General features: G+C 51.7%; 1 long non-coding RNA gene across 1 annotated transcript; it reads left to right on the top strand.

Moving 5' to 3' along the window:
• The first annotated feature begins 14,703 nt into the window (after nucleotides 1–14,703).
• Nucleotides 14,704–16,561, top strand: LOC112270560. The gene is made up of 2 exons (XR_002962805.1): nucleotides 14,704–15,232; nucleotides 15,808–16,561. It is a non-coding gene; the product is annotated as an uncharacterized LOC112270560 (long non-coding RNA).
• Nucleotides 16,562–22,454: the final 5,893 nt, after the last annotated feature.

Genomic DNA, 22,454 nt, shown 5'->3' on the forward strand with positions numbered 1-22,454 from the left:
GCCAGGGCCGTGGGCCAGTAGAAACTGTGCCGAAACACCTTGCTGGCTAAAGCCCGGGAGGCCACATGGTGTGAACATGTGCCTCGATATAAGTCCTCCAACAGTGCGCGCCCTTCTTCTTGCGGCACGTAGATGAGGTTGACCCCGTTCGCACGCCTGCGGTAGAGGTTTCCATCCACCACAGTGTACATCTTGGCTTGCCGTGCTACTCGTTCTGCGGCAACGTCATCTTCCGGGAGAGCCTCCCCTTTCAAGTAACTTGCGATATCCTTCGCCCAGGGAGGGATCTCCCTGCCAAAGCATGCCGCTATGTCAGCGGCATGGACCCCTGCTGCTGCAGGGGTTCCTTCGGTTGCCGGAGGGGCGTCCCCGGCAGCCGGCTCGGGGGCAACTGAAGGAGCCGCTTGCTTCTGACAGAACACCCCTGCCGGAGGCTTCCGGCGCTGTGTCGCCATCTTGGCCAGCTCGTTAGCGGTGAAGTTGTCCCTCCGCTTGACGTGCTCGAAACGCAAACCTTTGAACTTACGTTCTAGCTTGCGAACTTCCTCCACATACGGTGCCATCTGCGGGCAGTCGTAGTCCTTGTTCACTTGGTTGATCACGAGCTGGGAATCCCCGCGAACAACTAGACGCTTGATGTCGAGGGCGACCGCCGCCCGCAACCCGGCGAGCAAGCCCTCGTACTCCGCCGTGTTGTTGGTGGAGTTCGGGAAATCGAGCTGGACAGCGAACCTCAACTGGTCCCCTGTCAGTGACTCGATGACGACCCCGGCGCCTGCTCCTTGGAGACTGAACGCGCCATCGAAGTAGAGGACCCAGTGGTCCTCGTCCAACTTGCCGGGCAGGCTGGTCTCCGGTTCATTCTTTTCCACATTTGTTGACGTCCATTCCGCGACGAAGTCCGCCAAGGCCATACTCTTGATGCGTTTTGAGTTGGTGAAGTGGAGGTCGAACTCCGACAACTCCATCCTCTATTCGGCCACCCTCCCGGTGGCTTCACGGTTGGTGAGGGCCCGCTCAAGGCAGAACCCCGACACCACCGTGACGCGGTGCGCCTGAAAGTAGTGGCGCAGCTTGCGAGACGCAAGGAGAATCCCCAGAAGGAGCTTCTGTACTTGCAGGTACCTTGTTCGCGCGTCGCGCAGCACCGTGCTAACGAAGTACACCGGGTGCTCCACCAATCGCTTCCGCGGTGTAGAAGCTGCCGGCTCGGGGGTGGTCCCTGGGTTTGAGGCGGTTGCCGGGGGGCGCTCAGCCCCCTGTCCCGCAGCCTCAGTCCTTGGGACATCTTCCTCCCTCTCGGCAACCAGCACCGAGCTGACCACCTGGTCAGTTGCTGCTAGGTGGAGTAGCAGCAGCTCGCCCGGCTTGGGGGCGACGAGGACGGGCGGCGATCTCAGGTACTGTTTGAGTTCCCGGAACGCCGCCTCGGCCTCGGGAGTCCAGTCAACCGGACCCTTCTTCTTCATCACCTTGAAGAAAGGCAGGGCGCGCTCGCCCAGCCTAGAGATGAAACGTCCCAGCGCGGCAACGCAGCCGTTGAGGCGCTGGACATCCTTCACCTTGCGGGGGGCCTCCATCTTCTCGGTGGCCTCTATCTTGCTCGGGTTGGCTTGTATCCCCCTGTGTGAAACCAAGAAACCCAGAAGCTGCCCGGAGTTGACACCGATGGTGCGCTTCTCGGGATTCAGCTTGAGCTTGATCCTGCGGAGGTTATCGAACGTCTCCCGTAGGTCATCAATCAGTGAGTCCCCGCGTCTCGATTTGATGACGATGTCGTCCATGTAGGCCTCCACGTTGCGGCCTAGCTGGGGCCCCAAACAATCGCGTAGGGTGCGCTGGAATGTGGAGCCCGCATTCTTCAATCCGAAAGGCATGCATGTATAACAATAGCAGCCAACCGGGGTGATGAACGCTGTTTTTTCCTCGTCTTCAACCGCCATCTTAATTTGATGGTAGCCGGAGAAAGCATCCAGAAAACTCAGCAAGTCACAACTAGCGGTAGAATCAACTATTTGATCAATACGGGGTACAGGGAGGGATCCTTTGGGCATGCGCGATTAAGATCAGTAAAATCTACACACATGCGAAGCTTATTCCCTGCTTTAGGTACTACTACAGGGTTAGCCAGCCAAGTGGGGTACAGAACTTGCCTGATTGCCCCGGCAGCCTTTAGCTTGTCCACCTCTTGCTTGATGAAATCTTTATGCTCTTGGGCTTGCCGCCGAATCTTCTGCTTGACGGGGCGCGTGTCTGGGCGCACCGTGAGCCGATGCGAAATCACCTCCCTGGGGACTCCGGGAAGATCCGACGGTTCCCAAGCGAACACGTCCGCATTATCCCGGAGGAAAGTGATGAGGGTGTTTTCCTATTCGGCAGTAAAGTTCCCACCGACGGTGACGGTGCGTTCCTTGTTGCCGGCTTGGAGGGGCAGCTTCTTCACCTTGGCGGCCTCCTCCCGGAGCTTCTGCCCCTTGCCGGGGCGCGAGCTCGAGCCTGCGCTTCCCCCGGCGCGCTCTTGCGGGTTAGCGCGGGCCTTCTTCGTTGCCGGGGCATCGCCCGACAAGCTGTCGTTTCCGGCAGCATCTTCGTCGCCGGCGTCAACTGCGGCGGCGGCCTTGACGACCTCGCCCACGCACCAGGCCGCGTCCTTGAGGTCGCACCTGATGGAAAGGACTCCATACAGGGACGGCATCTTCATCACGCCATAAGCGCAATGCGTAGCCGCCATGAACTTGATCAACGCTGGCCGACCAAGGATCCCGTTGTAGGGCAACAGGGTGTGTGCCACGTCGAACACTATGTGTTCGGTCCTGAACGCTTCCCGGGACCTGAAGGTGACCGGCAGCGTGATGCACCCCAGCGGGCGCACGATCCCGGGGTTCACCCCCCGGAACGGGTCGCTGAGCTTCAGCTGCTCCACCGGCAACTGGAGTTTCTCCACCAGCCTGGCGGACAGGAGGTTAAGCCCCGCTCCGTTGTCCACCAGAACCTTGGTCACCGTCATATTGCTAATGATCGGGGAGACGACGAAGGGGATTACCCTTGAACCTAGCTGCCGCGCTGGGTGATCGTCGGCGCTGAAGGTGATCGGCACATGCGACCACCTCAGCAGCTGTTGCGGCTCCGCGTCCGGCAACAGTGCGCACACGTCGCGGGTGAGACGCTTCACCGCGGCGTGGGATGGGAGAGCGTAGGCTCCCCCATGGATGCAGGCGACGCCGTGAGGCTCCTGGAAGCTCGGCTCGTCGCCGCCAGTGCAATCGGACTCACGCTGCCTCTCAGCATGAGCCCTGTCGCGTCCCCGGGGTGGGCGTTCCTGTCTCGTGCGGGGCTGACCGTTCCCCCCTTGGGGTTCGTCCCTGCCAGCACCGCCGCCGGCAGGCCTCAGCCCGATGTCTCGGGAGAGATGCCCGATGTCGCCGGGGTTGAAGCAGGCGCCAGCGGCGCGGCGCTCCTCATGGCGTTGCTCTCTCCGCTGCTTGATCCCTGCAGGAGGCGGCAGTTCTGCGCGTCGTGGGTGGAGTTGCTGTGAATGGGGCAGCGGGGCGCGTCACCCTGCTTGCCGCCAGACCCGCCCCCAGCAGCAGGCCTCGCAGCAGGAGCCCCTGACTCCGCAGCGAGAACCTGCTTCCCGCTGCGCTTGCAGGAACCCTTCTTCTGCAAACCCTCGCCGGGGCTTGCGGAAGCCTTGGCTACTAGCTCGGGCGCTAGGCGCCCTTCCTCGGCCATGGAGCACTTGTGCGCCAGGGCGTACAGATCCTGCGTCATCCGGATCCGGTGCGTGCTCAGCCTCTCGTGCATCTTGGGATCGCGGACGTTGATGGCGAAGGTGTTGACGATGGCAGCCGCCTCCGCCTCCGGGATGGAATAGGAGAGACTGGAGAAGCGGTTGACGAAGCTCCGCAACGTCTCTCCCGGCTTCTGCACGATGGTGTGCAGTTCTACCATGGTTCCCGGGCGCTTATAGCCGCCCTGGACGCGCTCACAAATTGTTCGCGCAGGTCCGCCCAAGTGGCGAGGGAACCGGCGGGCAAGTTGAGCAGCCAGGTTCTCGCTGATCCTTTCAGGACAATTGGGAACCAGTTGGCTCTAACCTTGTCGTCGGCGCCGATGGCATGCATCCCCAACGTGTAGGTCAGGAGTAAATCCTTGGGATTGACGGTCCCGTCGTACGTACCGAGCGCGGGCGCTTGGAACTTACGGGGCCATGTCACCCGCCGCAACTCGCGTGTGAACGCGGTGCAGCCGCCCTCGGGGCCCATGGAAGCGTCTTCCTGCTCTTGTGGGCGTTGGCGCTCTACCTCGCACCTGCGCCGGCGCTCCAAGCGCGGGCGCAGATCCTCTTGCTGGCGGGCATTCAAAATGCCACACGCGTCACCTCTTGCTGGTGGAACGGTGGGCGACGAGTTCGAGGACCCCTCCGGGCCCCCGTTTCCCGGGCCTCCTTGCGGAGGGGGAGGGTTCTCCCCCTGTCGCGAGGCGGGTGGCGCGTCCCCACGCTCCGGGTTCTGCCCGTGGCCGGAGCCTACCGGGGCGCCCTCGCCTTGCGGCTGCTGGGAGGCCAGAGCGAGAAGGGCGTCCAACTCCTCGCCCCACATCACGTGCGCTGGCGTGCCTTGCTGTGGTTCATACCGCATCATGACGCGCGCGGCGATGATGGCTTCTGCCGGGGTTCGTGCGGGGGGCAGCCCATTCCCCGAGCGGCTGCGCTCCGCTCTGGCCTCGGACGCCTCCGGGTGCGCGAGATGCGAGCCCCTGGGGGTCGCTCGCGAAGCGGTATGCTCCTGGTGCCGCTGTCACTGCGCATCCTCGGCCCACGACTCGACTCGCTGGCCGGCACGGGCGGCACCATGCCCGCGTGCGCGACTGGCCCCGACACTGGGGGCAACCGGTCCCCTCGGCCGATTGTCTGCAGACGGCAGAGGAGGCGGGGGAGGCAGCTATGATTGCTGCACTCTCGAGGGCTCTGGGTTCTCCTGAGCCCCCGACTCGGGTCGCACGTCATGCGACCGCGTGTGCGCCGCTGGGGCCTCACGCGAGTCTATCCGAGGATCACTAACCCGCTTGGGGGGCATGGTGGCTGGTCTCGTCGGTGAAGAAGATGAACCCAACGTCGAGGCAAGCACTGCTGCCGGCGATAATCGGCGAGCTCTCCTCCCGCACCCCCTACCTGGCACGCCAGATGTCGTCGCACGGGGCTCCGACATCGGGGGCGTGCGGTCACAGCCCCCTTTTAGGTTCGGCAGGGGCGTCGGGGATCGCCCCGCCGATCGCCGGCGTGGCTGATGGTCCTCCGCGACCGGCGAAGTAATGTACCCAGATTACCTGCAAGCTAAGGACACATGCACGCACGTTTTTACCCGGTTCGGGCCACCCGGAGGTGTAAAATCCTACGTCTTGCCTGTCTGAACTAGTATTGATTATGGATCAAGTGTTTACACCTTCCCGGGGGAAGGTCCCCGGGCACTCTCTCCTTTCTTGCTAAATGCTACTTGCTATTCTTGGACTAGGGCTAGTTGCGAACTGTGAGTTCGTCAAACCGTGTCATCGTCGAACCCTTTGATCGTTGGCGGGGGTCCTCGTTTTATAACCAAGGGGATACCACAGGTGCCACGGTGCATGCATTACAAGTGGCGAGCAGGGAGACATACAACTCCCTCTCGGTGAGCTGGTGGCACGCATGGACGCCACCTCCGCTGCTAGGGGTCTAAAACCCTAGGGTAGGATTGGACAGTCACTATTCACCTGATTTGGATGGGTAACGCTCCTCTTGTCGGCTCATTTAATGAGCCGTGCGCCTCACTCCTCGCCCTGGTGAGGCCGCGCACCCGACGCCCGCCACGCGTCCGCGTGGCGCTGTTGCCCTGCTCGCTGGGCCCCACCCTTGAGGCGGGAGCCTGCGCCTGGGAACCCCTTCTCCCGGCAAGTCGCTCCCCGGGAAGCGCCCAGGTCCAACGCACCGGGGAACTCCCCTCCCGGGAAGTGTCTTCCCGGGAGGTGTCCAGGCGGGAATATTCCCCGAAGCCCCGCTAGCCCTTCCGGGCTGGTAGCTTGCTGGGCGGCTCACCGCTGCTGCCCGGGACGAAACCCTCCCGGGAACTCGGGGACGGGGTCCACGCGTCGCGCAGCGGTGGTACCCCGGGTGCCACTAGTGCGACATAATCTAATCTGAAGAGCACGACGTGATCTAAGCATAGCAGAACGAATCGGCTAAATAGGATATACGGTTGATAATCTACAAGCTACGGAAGTAGTCTATTCAATACAGACAGTAGCTCAAAAAACAGAACAAGAAAGCTCACCGGAGAAGATGAAGTTCGCCGGAGTTGATGGGATTCGGCGAAAAAGATGTTTTCAAATGCGAGGCTGTGGTGGATGGTGTTCTACGCGTTGATAGGGATCTAAAGGTGGTGATGGCTCGGGCTAATTTGGGGCGAGGTAGTAGGATTTGCTCGCCGGAGTTCGCATGGAAACGGCGACGAAAACTCGAAATAGGCGGCGAGATTGATTGCGGCTTTGAGCTAGGTTTCGAGGGATAGGTCGGGGCTCTCGAGGGTGTCCGAGGGGAGGTATTTATAGAAGGGATGAAGCTTGAGATAAGGCCGACGGCGGTGGAGGTTTAAACAAGTCGGTTTCGCTTATAATTCGGAGGAGATAGAGTCCGGGTCGGTTTGATTCTTGTTGGGATTGATTCCTTGACGTGAGGGTCACGAATTGGCGAAGAAATCGCGGAGAAAAACGGTTCAGAAGGTGGAATCCGTTGTAAAGGCAGCCATGGAGTCTGGCAGGAGCTTGGGCTCAGGCTGGGGGAGGTTGGGCGCGGGTCAGGAGGCTGCGGAGCAGAAGGGGCGTGGGCTGGGCTAGCGGCGTCCGGCGTCGAGGCGTCCAGGCGGTGCCGCAGGGGCTGGGCTAGGTAGCCATGGCGTTCGGCCAGAGAACGAAAGAAAGAGAAAAGAAATGGGCCGTTGTATGGCTAAGATTAGAAAATACCTCTTCGGTACACTTAAGTCGAAACGGGTTTCAGCGGAATACGCTTTCACAAAGGGATCCCGAAAATAGAAAAGAATAAGAGAATAGGCATATAAAATAATTTTATGTGTCTATAAATCGCCAGAAATTCACATAAATCAAATAAAATACCAAACGGATTCGGAGAAATCCAGAAATTCTAATTACATGTTTAGAATGCAATAAAAGTAATTTCCTCATGGAATAAAATATTTCAATAGGTTTTATAGCACATGAACCTCAAATGAATTCCAATAAATCTAGAAAAATATATCAAAAATCCAATAAATTTCCAAACGGGATTCTAACACCAAATGAAGCTTATGTGTACCAAATTATATGTTCTCCAACTTTATAATCTGGAAAGTCACATTATTCCTTCTCATTAACAAATAGGCATGTGTTGGAAAAAATCATATAATTGATTTTAACACCAAACCAAGAACATGCAGAGTTTTGAAAATGTTTTCTCAACTATAGGATTAGGAAAGTGACGTTATTCCCATTCTTTAATAAAGGTTGGAAAATCATCTTCACACGAGGATGTCATGTTACCCTCTTCTCTTTATTTGATCATTTACTTTGGAAAATGAAACAAACATACCAAAATAATAATCACAGGTGAACTATATTACGTTTTTCAACTGTATACTTGGGAAAGTCATATTATTCTCTCTCTTTAACATTTAATAAATGTTGGGAAACATTCCAAATTGATTCAATAATTCTAATGATGCTCTCAAATGGTCATGGAATCCAAATTGGAAATTTGGAATATCATAAATCCTTTATTATATCCTTCAAAAAGGAATGTGATTTATTTAGGTCATTGAAATCCCATACAATAACATAAGATGCAAAAATGGATCAAAATTAAATACTTTTATCTTGTAAAAATCTATCAACCATGTGATATAATTTGGATAGTCATATTAATCCACTCTTTTGTTATAAAATTCAAACATGGTGAGAAAAATTCAAAAAGTCCTGAAAATTTTAAAGTCTTCAGAAATTTTCAACCAAAATATGTTCAAATGACACAAAATAGATGAAATAATAAATATTAATTAACATTCCAAACAGGAAATTTTTGGGATGTTACGGTATCGTTCGTGCTCGAATGTGAGCATTATTAATAAAGAAACATCCCTATTCCTTTGCACTGATATGAGTCGGACTCCATGCTTTTAGTTAGGACTCATGTCTTTGAATCCTTCTCGGGACTAAAAAGGGATATTTCTCTTCTGTAGCGGTAGAAAGAGCCCGTGACTTCAACAGTCGAGGTCGACACAGAGAGGGTTGTGACACCTGAGTCGAATATCGCGAGTGCCGCGGTCTCGGCTGAGATGCTCCCTTCGAAAACCGCGGAGTCGACGGCTCCAAAGGAGGTTCCTTCTCTGGACAAGACTCGAAGCAAACTAGAGTTCCTTCATCGGCGCCTCCAACAAACCGAAACCCGAGCCAAAAACTCGACAATGGAGAGTTGGAGAGCCGTGAGCGAGTTGCAGATTGCCAAGACCAAGTTGAAGGCAGCTACCGCCCGCGAAGAATTTATCTTTGAGGAGCTTCGCGGGCTGAGTTGTCCGCTTCAATGTGAGCCGTTACCTCCTTTTTGCTTGGATCTTCTTCTTTTTGGCTTATGCTTTACAAACATGAGTTGTTTGAAGATGTGCAGGCTGTCCCGCGAGCCGAGAAAGATTGGGTAAACAGTACCCTGAATGCTCGTCAAACGATTGATCGATCATCGTTCTGGAATGACCGAGCGGGGGGTCATGACCTGATGCTTTTGCGAGACCGCATAGATCAGAATAGAAGCTTCTTCAACTCCCACTTAGAGACTTTGAAGGCGATTCATCAGGCATTCTGGCCCTTGGACGAGGTGCCCCAAGAGCTGAGCAGGCTGACCCGAAAGCTTGGGCAAGATAGCGTCTTTCGGGAGCTGATGTACCGTCAGCTGGTCCTGGAATGAAGAAGACCTTATAGCACGACAACGTCGACCGCTGAGTCCTCAATAAATAGTAGTAGTATAGATTCTACCGGGTGCGCGACCAGCGCTCCCGGTGGGAGTAGCCCCCGAGTCTAGTGACGACTGTTTGCAGTGGTGACCGAACTCAAGTTATGTACTCGAAGATTGTACCTTGACCAAGGGTCGTTCTTGTAGAAAGAGCTTTTTTTTGTATAATTATAATTGAATCTGAATGTGAATTTCATCTCGGCGACTCCCGATGGGAGTGACGCTAAGATCCTTTATCCTCCCTTGAATATGAAAAGTGCATGAACGCGAGTAGCGTTTACCGGGTGCGCAACCAGCGCTCCCGGTGGGAGTAGCCCCCGGGTCCGTGGTCGACTACGAGTAGTCGGGCGCGGACCCAAGTGAGCTTTATATGCATGGGTAGTACTTTGTTTACTTGCTAACTAGACGCAGCTTCCTAGCGTCGTGTGCATCCAAGATAAGTATTAGAATCGATTGGACCCAGCCCCCGAGTGTCGGGTGCGTCCAAGACAGGCATTAGAGTCAATTGGAGGCAGCCCCCGAGTGTCGGGTGCGTCCAAGACATGCATTAGAGTTGATTGGACGCAGCCCCCGAGTGTCGGGTGCGTCCAAGACAGGCATTCCTTTGGTCCATCCTTATGAATGGACCAGAGATGCGAATCCAGCTTTGCATTTATTGGCTTGCGATAAAATGTTACGGCAAGCTTGGGTGGAGCCACCGAGTAGGTAGCGAGCCGATCTGGGCTTCGAGCACCAGAGCAGCGTGTCCAGGTCGTGAGACCCTGGGAGAGTGATCTTCTCGAGAGTAACTAATTTGTGTTTCAGACCAATCAAGGTATTGTGGCACTACTGGTGGCGTGGCCACGGCCATATGTACTTGTCGGGTTATTAGCTTCTGGACCCTGTTCGTTGGTCTGCTCTTCTGAATCATGCAAACGTGGTCTGCTGGGTCTGGATACGACTCGATAGCAGCAAGTGTTTGCTCCGAAGAGTTGTTCGTTACCTCGGCCAGGTTGGTATGTAGTACGTGAGCCAATGAGGCTCCGATGGCTAGAATCGCCGGTGATGTCATGGCGACTCTATTGACGGGGTACTGGGGATAACCCATTTGTGAGTTTATTTGCTGTTCTCTGGCAAGCTCGAGGTGTAAATCCTTGAATCATTTGCACTCCCGTAGGGGATAGCTAGGCTTGATGTTGCCCTGTTCGTCTTTGTAAACGTGGAACGGGCAGGAGGCCATCAACTGCTGAGAGAGCGTAAGTTGGCCTCCCTTGCGTCGCCACTGAGGTTTAGGGTTGCGGACTTCTTCGCTGCGGTCACCCTCTGCGTGGGAAGTGGCTGCGGTAAAATCAGGCGAGGCTAGTTCTTCGTATGTGTGACCCTTGCGTTTCCTATGACTCTCGAAGGCAGGCTCTGCACTACTGGTTGGGGATCGACCTCGTTCATTGCAAACTGTGTCCTCTCCATCAGCCCATCGGTTGGCAATTTCCATCAGATATCCGATGGTAGAGGGTCGGACGCGACCCAATTCTTCTTTGAGCTCAACTCGACGAAGACCTCATTTGAATGCGTCTATGGCGCTTTCATCTGAGATTTCTTTGGAGGCATGCTTCGAGTTGGTCCATCGCTGGATATAGGAGCGGATAGACTCTCCCTCGCACTGAACGCACGACCGGAGTTGTTCGAGAGACACTGGCCGCTTATACATAGCTTTGAAATTGCGCGTAAAAGCTTGTACCAGCTCGTCCCACGAAGTGAGCACGCCGTCGCGCAAGTTGTTCAACCAGGTGCGAGCCGGACCCCTGAGCTGAAGTTGAAGATACTGCATAGTGGTGGTTCGTGTTCCACCCTGGCATCGAATCCCGGTGAGGTAGTCCTCCAACCAGGTTCTGGGCTCCTGCGTTCCGTCATATTTGACCAGGCAGAAGGTGGCTTGAAATTTCTTGGCATCCTGGTTCGGCGAATCCGACGACTGAAGCATGGCACTCCACACGCTTCGTGGTCTGAATCAGGAGAGTCCTCCCTGTGGCCGGCTAGGGGGCTAGCGACTCAACGAGGAGATTGACTCCTTCTGCGAGGGTTCTGCTCGCACTCGTTTTGACCGAGTTGGGCAGTCGTTGATCATGCTGAGGCTCGCCATCCTTAAGAGGCAGGGCGGTCAGGTTTTGCTTGATACACGAAGCTCCCGCTTTAGCTAATCCTTTAAGGATTTTCTCGCGGACGTGCCGGCGTGGGTCATTGTCGGGCAGTGGGATTGACTGTAGATAAGTACTCGCAGCTCGGAGTGGCTCTTTAGTAATCCCAAGTGTTGCCTCATTGCGATCATCTGCTGACAGAAAGCTTGAGGAGAGATCGCGAACCGCGTGTGTTCTGTCTTCCTCGGGTAGTTTATAGAAACGGGACCCGCGATGGGCGTTTTGAAGAGGGGGAGTACTTCTGCCCAAAGTGTCGGATTACTCCGGCCGAGCCTTTATGGACGCTTGAAGTTCCTCCTTTATCTTCTTAAGTTTGTTAGCTTCGAGCTTCTGCTGCTTAACAAACTCTTCTTTTTCTTTGACCAAGTTGAAGCGGTTCCTGGGCAAGGAGTTCGCATATAATTCCAACTTTGCAGGAGTTGGATCATCCATGAGGACTCCCGAGTCGAGGGCTTCTTGAACCCGCGACTTCCTCGCTGCTGGATGTTCACCTTGCGGATTTACGATCATATCCGCAGTCGAAGGAATTGAGATGACAGGGTTTGTCATGAAAACTTGGGCGAATGCGCACTTGGGCGCAAGATCGCTGCTGTCATGGCAGCCTTCTTGTTCCGGGCAGTCGCCAGCGTCGCTTGGGACGGGGCTTTCTGCACAACAAGGCAAATTGACTTCGACCCCAGAGGGAGTCTCGAGGGAGTCTTGCTCTCCGAGTGATTCCGCCGAATCCGTCAGCGGGATCTTACCTAAAGGTGAAGGAAGAAGCGACTTCTCCCGAGTCAGAGCAGTCAGATCTGGTAGTCGAAGGATACCGGTTCGGTCGGCTCGGAGATGGAACTCACCGAACACGAGATCCACGCCAGCATCAAGCGCGTTGAATACCGCGCGGCTGGCCGGAGGGTGAGCGGTAAAGTGAAAGAACCCGAAGGTCATCGACTCCGCCTGAGTCGACGACGGGTTTGAGGAGTCTGAAACCGCCAAGGTCGTGTTTCCAACACACTTCTTTCCCATAGACGGCGCCAATGACGAAGATGTAACTTTGACAATGTCCATATTGATGGACTTGTACCAAGGAAAGATTTCGAGTGTGCGTTGGCGAACTCGTCGGCTAACAAGGACACAGGGGACACGATTTACCCAGGTTACAATGGGGAGATACACTCTAATTATTCTTCCTTATCTTGAGTCGCAAGATTTAGCATGTAGACTCCTGGAGTCGTAGTAGGCTTCCTTGTGGGCCCCCAGCTGGGCTGTACCGGGTATACTCGAGTCGAGTACGTGGTTAGTCATAACCACGTCAGAAACCCCAAGTGCCTGGTTGAGTTGAAGACTCGACTAGGGACTTCTCCCCTAAAGAATGAGCTTGTTCTGTTGTTGAGCCAGTTGTATAATATTCTTTTGTCCGGTCGCCACTACACACAGTCGCAACCGAACTCGGGGGCTACTCCCATCGGGAGCGCTGACCGCGCACCCGGTAGAATATTCGTTACAGAAAAAGAAGAACTACATGACTATCTACTACGAGGTATGGTTTCCTCCTCGGCTGCTTCCCACTGTCGGATCATCTGCAGCGCGGCCGCTTGCCCGGCCTCCAGGAACGACCCTATACTTTGGGTGAGAGCAGCTGGCAGGGTAGCAACTCGCCAGAAGTCCAACTCTGGGCAGTTGACTCGCACAAATGCGAGGGCAATCTGGGCACCCTTTACCAGTTGGCGTCGAACTAATTCCTTCATTTTCTCCTTGCCGTGAAACTTCACTATCAGGTTGCCCAGTCCAGGAGGCACCTTCTCCCGTGGCCATAAGGCCCGATGAGTCGAAGCTAACATGTCACGGCAGGAAGTGAAGTACCTCTTGACCTGTTTGATCCGCTCGATCAACAGCATCAAGTCGTAGCTCCTCGACTGATCCAGCCAAAAGGGTGACGGGTCATGAGCTCGGCGAGCCTGAATCGCAGCATTCACTCTGGCCTTCTCATCGTCAGGGTCAAAGCGAACACCTGCAAAGAAGACGATGAGTTTACTTTGCAAATCGACATGAAAGGCAAAGTCATGAGAACTTATACCTTGGATTTGACAGCTCAGGGTACGAAGTTCTCCAAAGACAAACTCCTCCCGGTTGGTTGCAGCTTTCAGGCTAGCTTTGCTACTTTGAGCGTCACTCGGCATGTCACGCTTCAACTTAGCGAGCTGAGCCTCAGCTTCTTGCAACTGCTCTGGGGACAGAGTCGTCTCAGCTTGACCCTTTTCTCTGGGGTTGGCTGGACCATCGTTGGGAGAGGCTGCCTTTGCAGCTGGAACCGGGTGACTTGATTGTCTCTTTTCCCTCTGCGCGAAAAAAGACTCATTAGGGGGGGGGGGATAAAGACCTTGGATTTCTTTCCAAAAAGACTCAGCTAGAGCAGTTCTTTACAAAGCAAAAGAATAGAAGAAGAAGGTTCAGAAGGGAGAAAGAGAATCGAATATATCTAGTGAAAGATCGCCCACCTCTGGGCCACCAGATGAAGCTAGGTTTATCTCCTCGATGGATCTACGAGGTTGCCGCAACGAGACCTCAGCCAGCTCTTTGCCTTTTCCCATAAAGGGTCCTAGGCTGATCGTGTCGCCTGCCCTCGATCGAGTCGATTGAGAGGCTACTCGACGCAGAGCGTCTTCCTCGACGCCATGCGCAAGAGCAAGCGTGAAGAATAACTCAGCATCGGTCGTCGACTGATGCTGGCAGTACTTCTCTACCGGATCTTGACTCGCAGTAAAGAAATCGATGAGCCTGTTCAGCAACTCCGGCACTGACCCATCAGGAAACATTTTCCTGATTACAGTGGTCAGAATCTTCGTCACCTGCCGGAGCTTGCCTTTGGCTTCGGCATTGATAACTTCGACATTCTCTAAAGCTTCATTGAAGCTCCGGCTGTCATTATTAAACTGAGCCTCAGCAGAGGCATCAATAGCTTCTGCAAAAGGATAGAGCAACAGTCAAACTTTGTACTAGAAGGAAAAGCTCCTTGTGTGACAGACACAAATGCTCACCATCGACATATCGAGTAGCACTTTCGAGTCGCTCAATCCAAATATTTTGTCGCTCTTTCTCCGCGGAAAGGCGGGAGTCCATACGTTGCTGGAGACGACTCTTCTCGACAGCTGCTTCCTTCAGCTCTTGGCGACACAGATCCAGCTCTGCTCGAAGTCGATCCCGCTCTGCCTTTGTGTAATACCCTGAAATTTATAATTTTTAACCGTTGGATAGGCCGGTAGAGTTGACCAAAATTTGACCTTTCGAACCGTAAGTAGTATGGAAAATCCGAAACCATGGTTGGGTTCGTCTCAGTGAATCGATCGAAAACGAATATAGGTTTGTTAAATTCAGAATCCCAACCAATAATTTGGAGGACTTCTTGTCTTCAGCCTTTAAATGGAGTTAGTATCAAACAGAAATAAAATGTTTCAACGGAGGATTGCTAGTAACAGATATTTGTTTTTCATTGGGCCTGGCCTTGCCACCGGAGCCCACACCTGACCCTCAATATTCCCCAACTCCCATTGCGTTGCCGTTGGTAGCCTAGGGTTCGAGCGCCGCGGCCTTGCGCTGCTGCCGCCTGCTTGCTGCTGCTGCTGTTCACCGCTGCTGCCGCCGTTGCACGTGGCCGCTGCCTTCCGCTGCCGCTGACCCTGCTTTGTGCCGCTGCCGCTGCCGCTGCCGCTGCCGCTGCCGCTGCTGCTCGCTGCTTCTCCCGCCGCCGGGCATTGTTGCTGCTCCGTCATCGTGCAATCTCGCTGGAGCTCTGTCGCAAATCCCTGCTTCTATCAGTCATGCCCCAAGTTTTGCAGCCTCTGCTGCGAGGAGATGGATGCCCCATTAGGTGCAGAGCAAGGAGGACAGAAGAGATCAAGGAGGGGAGAAGGGGCGGTTCCTGCCCTGTGGTGCTGCAGTGAGAGAACCTGGAACCAGAGGAGAAGAGAAAATATGGAAAAAAAAAGGACAACCTATAGATTCAGAAGAAATCCACCAAATTGGAGATACATTTTCGAGACGCAATTCAAAGGTAACGATCTAAATATTCCCTAGGCGCTCTGGATGTGATTGGAAATTCGAAGTTAGTGCCCACATGAAGAGGAATAATTGAATCATTAATCTGAGACATGATTTCAGAAACTGTAGGACACTAATTTGAAAACTGGGTGTAAATGCCTGAGAATTTGGAGATTACACTTAAAGATAAGTTGTGGAGTTTTTCAGTACCTTCCCTACGGTATATTGGTTGCTCAATTCTGATTAATAGTTACAGAGTTACAACCAAAACAGTACCGCTGGAATAGGATTTCTGATCAGCAGATATTTGTTTTGTCATGTTTTAAGTAATTTCGAGTCAGAACCCGTACATGGTCACAAAACAAAAGTTTTGAGGATTGTCCTGTAGATATCTTTAGAGTCATAGTTTGCTAAATTCGGATAACCAGAGCTAGAGATATATAGAAAACAGTGAGTAACCAGAAAAGTACAGAAAACCAGAATATGTCCAAGATGCTTGTTTTAGGCTGTTTTTTTTAGTGGTGTAGATACAGTAAGCTTCTTTCATCAGGGTTTATTTGAGCTAGTGCTAAGGGAGGTTCTCCACAGGTTTGACATGTTCAGAAGATGTGACATAACTATTGCCGTTCGCTGGATTCCAGGCAAGTACATGATGAGCCTCCTGTGAAGTTGTGTGCCAACATTTATTGGTTATCCGAGTTGCTGTTTGATTTCTTTGGTGTTTGTGCTATCGGAAGGTTTTGTTTTAAGCCAGGTCGGTGAGTAAGTTACAGGCAACTATTCCGGTGCGGTCGGTGAGTTAAGTTATTATGTAACTATTCCGGTGAGCTGAGCAAGGTCGGTGAGAAATTCACGTGTTTAACTATTCCGGTGTGGTCGGTGAGAAAGTTAACGGTGAATATTCCGGAATGCTCCCATCGTAAAGTACAGAGTTTATAAAAGAGTTTCATGGCTTTTATTTGGACCGTGCCTTCGTGAGATGTATGCTGTTATTTTTTCTCCATATTGTACTTTGCTGGGTAACAATTACTCACTCTTGCTCTCTTGTTGTTTTATTTGGTTTTCCAGGTACTTCCAAAAAAGGCATGCATGGGTGGGAGTAGGATCACTATACATGGACAACACACACACACACACTATAATTTAAATTCTTAGTTTCACCCTTTATGCTTTACTAGAGAGATAGATAGTCAGTGTTGAGAACCCCTTTCTTATACAACTGTCAGATGAAGGCTTTAGTTGTTCCACACCTATTGTTTATTTGACTTGGAGTCTATTGGATTATTATGAACTGTGTGTATGTCTTCCTACCCTATTGATAATATTTGAGAGACCTTAATAATTGCATGTCGTGGATGTCCTTAAAAACAAAGGATACTCCGTCCAAATTTCTAGTTATTCCTAGAGGATAGTGCAACTTTGGGTTAGAGTGGTAATATTTCAGGTAGGGACGATACCTGGGGTGTTACACTTCGTCTCCTCAAACTCTTCAATAAGAGTTGTCATGGAGCGGATGAGCGGCTAAAAACAACCGCGGTCTCAAGTTATTTCTTGAGCTTCACTCCCACTAGGAGGCAAAAACAACAACAGTAGACAAATCTACTCACATGCTGACTCTGGGCAGGAGTCGTCGCCTGAGGAATAGTCGGCTCATCTGGTCGTCTCCCTCCACTCGCTTCTGGAGGATTAGCTGCTAAGGTTCCTTCAGGCTGAGCCACCTTCTCCTTAGTCGGCTGGTCTGGCCCTCTCAAGTCCTGACCAGTCGATTCTGTCTCGGGAGCCCTTTTGTCCTCGACTGAGCCACCAGTATGGCTGAACACAAATTTTTAGAGGTTCAATCAAATCTCTAGAATGCTAACATATGGATCACCAAAGTGCTCACTTGCCACGGTCGAATCGAGCAAGAAGGCCAAAACGACGAGCCGCAACGGGCCCGTCGGGCTTGGTTCTTTTGAACGCAGGTATAGACACCGACGGCCTGATATTCGGGTCCCTTGTGCCTGTTGGTCGGGTCTGCACCGGCGGGTTATCATCTTCTCTGCCGCGCTTCTTTGCCGGTGGAGAAACGCTGCTCGGCTCATTGTCGGGTCCCTGGAATCAAAAGTATAATCAGAAACAATTCATGTCAAGACTGCAAAGTTTGTTAGAAGCCTCGGTGATTACCTTTTCCCTGGGCCTGTCAGGTCCATAGGGAGCCACTGGAGGGTCAATCTCGCATGGCTCTGACTCACCCAAGTGAGTGAGCCGTCGAACCCGTCGACGCCCTTCAGTCGAACGAAATTCCACGGTGCTAATCCGGGTCGGATCACGAACCCCTTGATATGCCCACATGGGATGAGCACAAGCTTGCAGAGGTTAGATTCCTCTCCGAATAAAAGTAGCAATGAGGTGAATTCCAGTCACCTTCAGCTGAGGAGACTCCATGAGAGACAAGACTTGGGCCATCAGAGTCTCGGCCTCTTCGCCCTCTGTTCCGTCCAACTTATGACTCCAGGCCGTCGTCTTCTTCACCGAAGTTGTCGCGGAGAATTCAGGAAGACTGAAGCCATGCCCTTCGGCCGGCACATCCATGACATAAAACCACCTCGATTTCCATCGGGAAAGTGATTCCCTCGCTCGGAGGTTGAAGAATTTGGCATCTGCCTGAGTTTTGATGACCACACATCCAATCGCGTCCTTGCCCTGGCGTTGGATTGTGAACATTCTCTTCCAAAGACCCAGGTTTGGGTTTATACCAAGAAAGCATTCACACAGCGTCACAAAGCACGCGGTGTGGAGATACGAGTTTGAAGAAAGATTATGAAGTTGGAGCCCATAGGCAAAAAGCAAGCTATGGACGAAATGATGGACTGGGAATGCTAAGCCGCGGGTGATGAAATCGTAATGCACCACTCGCTCTCCATGCATGGGGCGAGGGATTACCTCCTCGCTGGGAAAACGCACATGCCTAGGCCACAGGGACATCAATCCTTCCTTTTGCATGCCGGCCACCCTTTCGCGATCCACGGAGGATGTTCTTGTCAGGAAACACTAAGGGTTTTGGCTATGGAAGCTAAAATCTTGGGCGCCTGAGCTCTGGGTGCGAGGAGGAAGAAGGGTTAAACTAATTTATCCCACCTCCGTTTTTATCCTTACCTTGGCGAAAAATCCGGGACGCACGATCTTGTTCGTGGCCACGTGTTCCGCATCAATTAGAATATGAAACTGCCAGGATGAAAATAACTCCTTATTTCATGGGCGCGAGAACCAATGAGATCATCATTGTGTCTTGTTTACTGCGCGAAGTGTGATCGTTTCTCCACTGACGCATGCCTACAGTGTGTCTAGCTCTCAGGCTAGGCTGTGCACCCAGTCACATCGGCTGACCAAACGGCTCTTCACCTCCAACAGGTATGTCATCACTGACGAAGTCTGACTCAAATATCATGACTCGAAACTATCTTTCATACAGGATGACAGAGTTTATCATAAATGTTGAAACTCGTCTTGAGTCTCGACTATGAATACTAGAACTCTCATTCAAGTCACTAACTAACCAGCTATTGCTTTATACCGGCTAAAGAATTCATACAGTCAGCTATTGTCTGCTCTTTACTTACAATAGTAAAAACAGGGTAATGACCCTGACACGAAATAGTCGATTTTATATAATCGACTCAATTGAGTCGCACCAGTTGCGTCACCTTGGTTGTTTATGCGCATTCGCATAACAGTAAGTCTCTTGGATTTCGTCCAAAGAGCCTGGAGCCGCACCAGCTGCATTGGTCTAGTTAATCCATGCTCTTGCTTGAAGATAAGTCTCATGGATCGTCCCATCAAGCCTGAATCATACCAGCTGCGTTATTTCAGCAAACCGCTCATTACATGAGTATAAGACCCGAAAGTTCTCTATCGGGCCTGGAATCGTACCAGCTACGTTATTCCAATCGAATCCATACTCATTGTATGAAGGTAAGTTCTAAAAATTTAGGCCTGGATATGCATCGACTGCATCCCTGCAGTAATAATTCTCATTTAAGGGTCGCTCCCTACAGCCATGTTCATTACATGAAGATATGTCATACTAGAGGCCCACGGGGTCCCATGATACGGGACGCGTGGGTCGTTAGTGACAAAGCCCCGACAGGTTGGCCTCCCGGAAACGATAGGCCCGGGAAGCCCGCCCCAAGGAGATGGTCATTGGTGAGGAAGAAGCCAAGGGCCGAGACAGGAGAAGCACCCGCTTCGGTGAGTACCCAGGAACTCGGGTCCAGGGAAGTGGAAGGAACGTTGTCCCTGCAACTGGCCGGGTGCGCTAGCCGGGAAGGGGCTCCCCAGCAACTTGCACTCCGGCATGCAGGCGGGGCCCACAGAACAGTGAAGACAGGACAAGACAGCGGACGCAGTGCATTTAATGCACCGACAGGAGTCACATCGGCAGGACTAGTCTTGCTCAACAAGGCTACGACGTACTCTACAATACATATTTTTCTACCGTGTACAGTGGCCTGGGCGCTGCATGGCGCCCAGCGTGGATCAACAGTAGTGTAATTCCTGGGGCGATGACACGCGTGTATGAGACGTGTCGCGCTGCATGCATCGGCACATGTGGTATCACCTTGTCTATATAAGGAGGACCAATGCCACCGGTCAGAGGGTTCCAATCCCAGTTGGAGTAATAGTCAGTAGTAGCAAGGAACATCGTTCCTGTAGGCAGCAAACTCTCTAAGGAGAGCAAGTAGCCCCACGGGAACCCCCTAGGGCACCCTGTAAGACACACACATATTCGTGAATACAACTCCAAGTAGCACGTAGGGTGTTACACCTTCGGGTGGTCCGAACCTGGGTAAAACCCACTGATACGGGACGCGTGGGTTGCCAGTGACGAAGCCCCGTCAGGAAGGCCACCCGGAAAGCGGCGAGTCCGGGAAGCCTGCCTCGAGGAGACGGCCTTTGGCAAAGTTAAAGCTAAGGGCTGAGTACAAGATGCTCCCGGGAACCTCGGTCCCGGGAAGCAGAAGAAACGCCTCCCGGCAACTAGCAGGTGCGCTAACCGGGAGGGTGCATGTGGCGACCCAGACCCGTAAGGATCCGGACCTCTCTATAATGTGCTAGTCCCTGGATCAAATTCTAGCACACACAGTTCCATTGATGAAGTACCATACACATGTCTATTACATCGGTTCGAATTACAAATCCAGAGTACTTAATACAAACCAAGCGGAAGTTCAAAATAAAGCAACTGATAAAGAGGGAGTCCCATCAACGCCACAGGCAAGTTGAGTGTAGAGTCGCGACCTTGCGTCTTCTTCTTAAGCGTCACTCTCTGCACATGATAGGTGTAGGTCAGTACATTGAATGTACTTGCAAGTCACACCTGTGTGTTTAGGAGGAATGCGTGGAAATGATGAAGGATTTCCTAGTTTGGCTACTAGGGTTGTTTTTGCAAAATGCTGCTTTTGGGGTTTTGAATTACTCGTAGTACTTTCCTTTGAAAATCTCTAATACTAGAGTTTGGATAAAACAGGGTTTGAACAATAGTATGGTCTTCACTCCACGACCTAGCTATGCACTCTGGGTCAACTGGCACTCACATAGCATCCCTTTTCCCTTACTCATTCTGTGGAACCTTCCATCGAGTCAAAACAGTTTTGAGGTTTTTTAACACAAAACTTGAAGATCTCCACTTCCCCTGACTTAATGACTCAAAGTCGCCCGTAACCAGGGGCATGGCTAATCGATTAGATTGACACTTTCGAGAGGTTTGTACACTTTACCCACTTGACACAATCAGTCGAAAGTGTTGCCTGACGACAAGCGTGCGCAACAGGTAAAAATTGTGACGAAGTCTTTCACTAGAAGCCCCCTGATACCTAATTCTGGCACCGCCAGCCCCATATGAGCACATTGGCTACTCTCCGGATGGCGATACCCAGGTAAGCGTTTCCCGCTAGTTAATCAACCAAGCCAGAGCCCATCATAGCAAGTGGTTGCACAAGAAGCCTTTAGATAGATGAGAAGGTTTGAACTCTTGGATTTCTGGACGGCGGTCCCCACCTTCTCCTGAGCGTATACCCGTTACGGGGCTACAACACTTGCCGACACCCAACTGGCCTCCATCATACCACTCCATCCAGATAAAACATTTTGGTTTTATTTCGAAAACATTTTTCCAAAAACATACTCGCTCTTAAAGAGCACTTAATACTTTTCAATATAGTTTGGGTCCCGTCCCGTTATAATAGTGTAGCATGCTTTGGAAAAATGTAAATACATAACCTATGGTATTTGGTGGCATGGTAACAAAATCCTATAAGCAATCTATTAGGAATAACTAAACATGACGCATTTGATAAATACTTCATAAGGAAATAAATCTAACATGCATCCCTATGACATTGTAAACAAAATAGCATAAGCTAAAATATAGGTACTACATGATCAATAAGTGTAACTTGCCTGGATCAGAGAAGTTGTTGCGGTCGTCAACTCCCTAGCACTCGTCGCAATCGCAATCCGAATAATTTAACGCGAAGAACGAAACAAAATAAATGCATAGTTCCAAATATATATCCAAATCCAAATATAACTCCAATTAAACATCGAATAAAGGAATGTATTACAAACATTCAAGAACAGAACCTCGACTTCATGCAAACAGTACTATAGTATCAACAAACAAGGTTCTAAAGTCTAAGGTTAAGGCTAGTGTGGCTAAGTCTGAAGATTCAGTAATCTGCTACTGTCAACAGATTGCAACTAGGGTTGACAGGTAAAAGGTGCTAAAGTACAGTACATGGCAGGAAACATATTCTACAGTACAGTTCTAAGGTTGTACTAACTAACGCAACAGGTTACAGGTCAGTTGGATAATCAAATCAAAAGTTACTGGCTTGCAAAGGTGGCTAATCAGATTCTGATAGACAAAGAATACTAACTTCTACTGAAAAGCTACTGGTGCTAAACTATTCCAATGATAGAGAACTAAACATAGGAATCCAAGAATATGATCTACTCTTCCAGATGGACTGGTTTCACCAACTATGGAGATATGAGGTAGTAGCTATGAACAGGTGATTATGGCTACTCTAAAACAGAACAGTACAGGATATGAACGTCTACCGTCGTGCTGCTAGTGAAGATGAAGTTGAAATGGTCCAACTAGGAAATTTCTGTGAATAGGTGTACCTAAGGTTCAAAATAATGAAACAATCAACTAAAATGATGCTATGGATAACAAGAAGAACTACTGCGAA

This window comes from Brachypodium distachyon, chromosome 2, assembly GCF_000005505.3.
Source record: "Brachypodium distachyon strain Bd21 chromosome 2, Brachypodium_distachyon_v3.0, whole genome shotgun sequence".
In the NCBI taxonomy this organism is placed as follows: Eukaryota; Viridiplantae; Streptophyta; class Magnoliopsida; order Poales; family Poaceae; genus Brachypodium; species Brachypodium distachyon.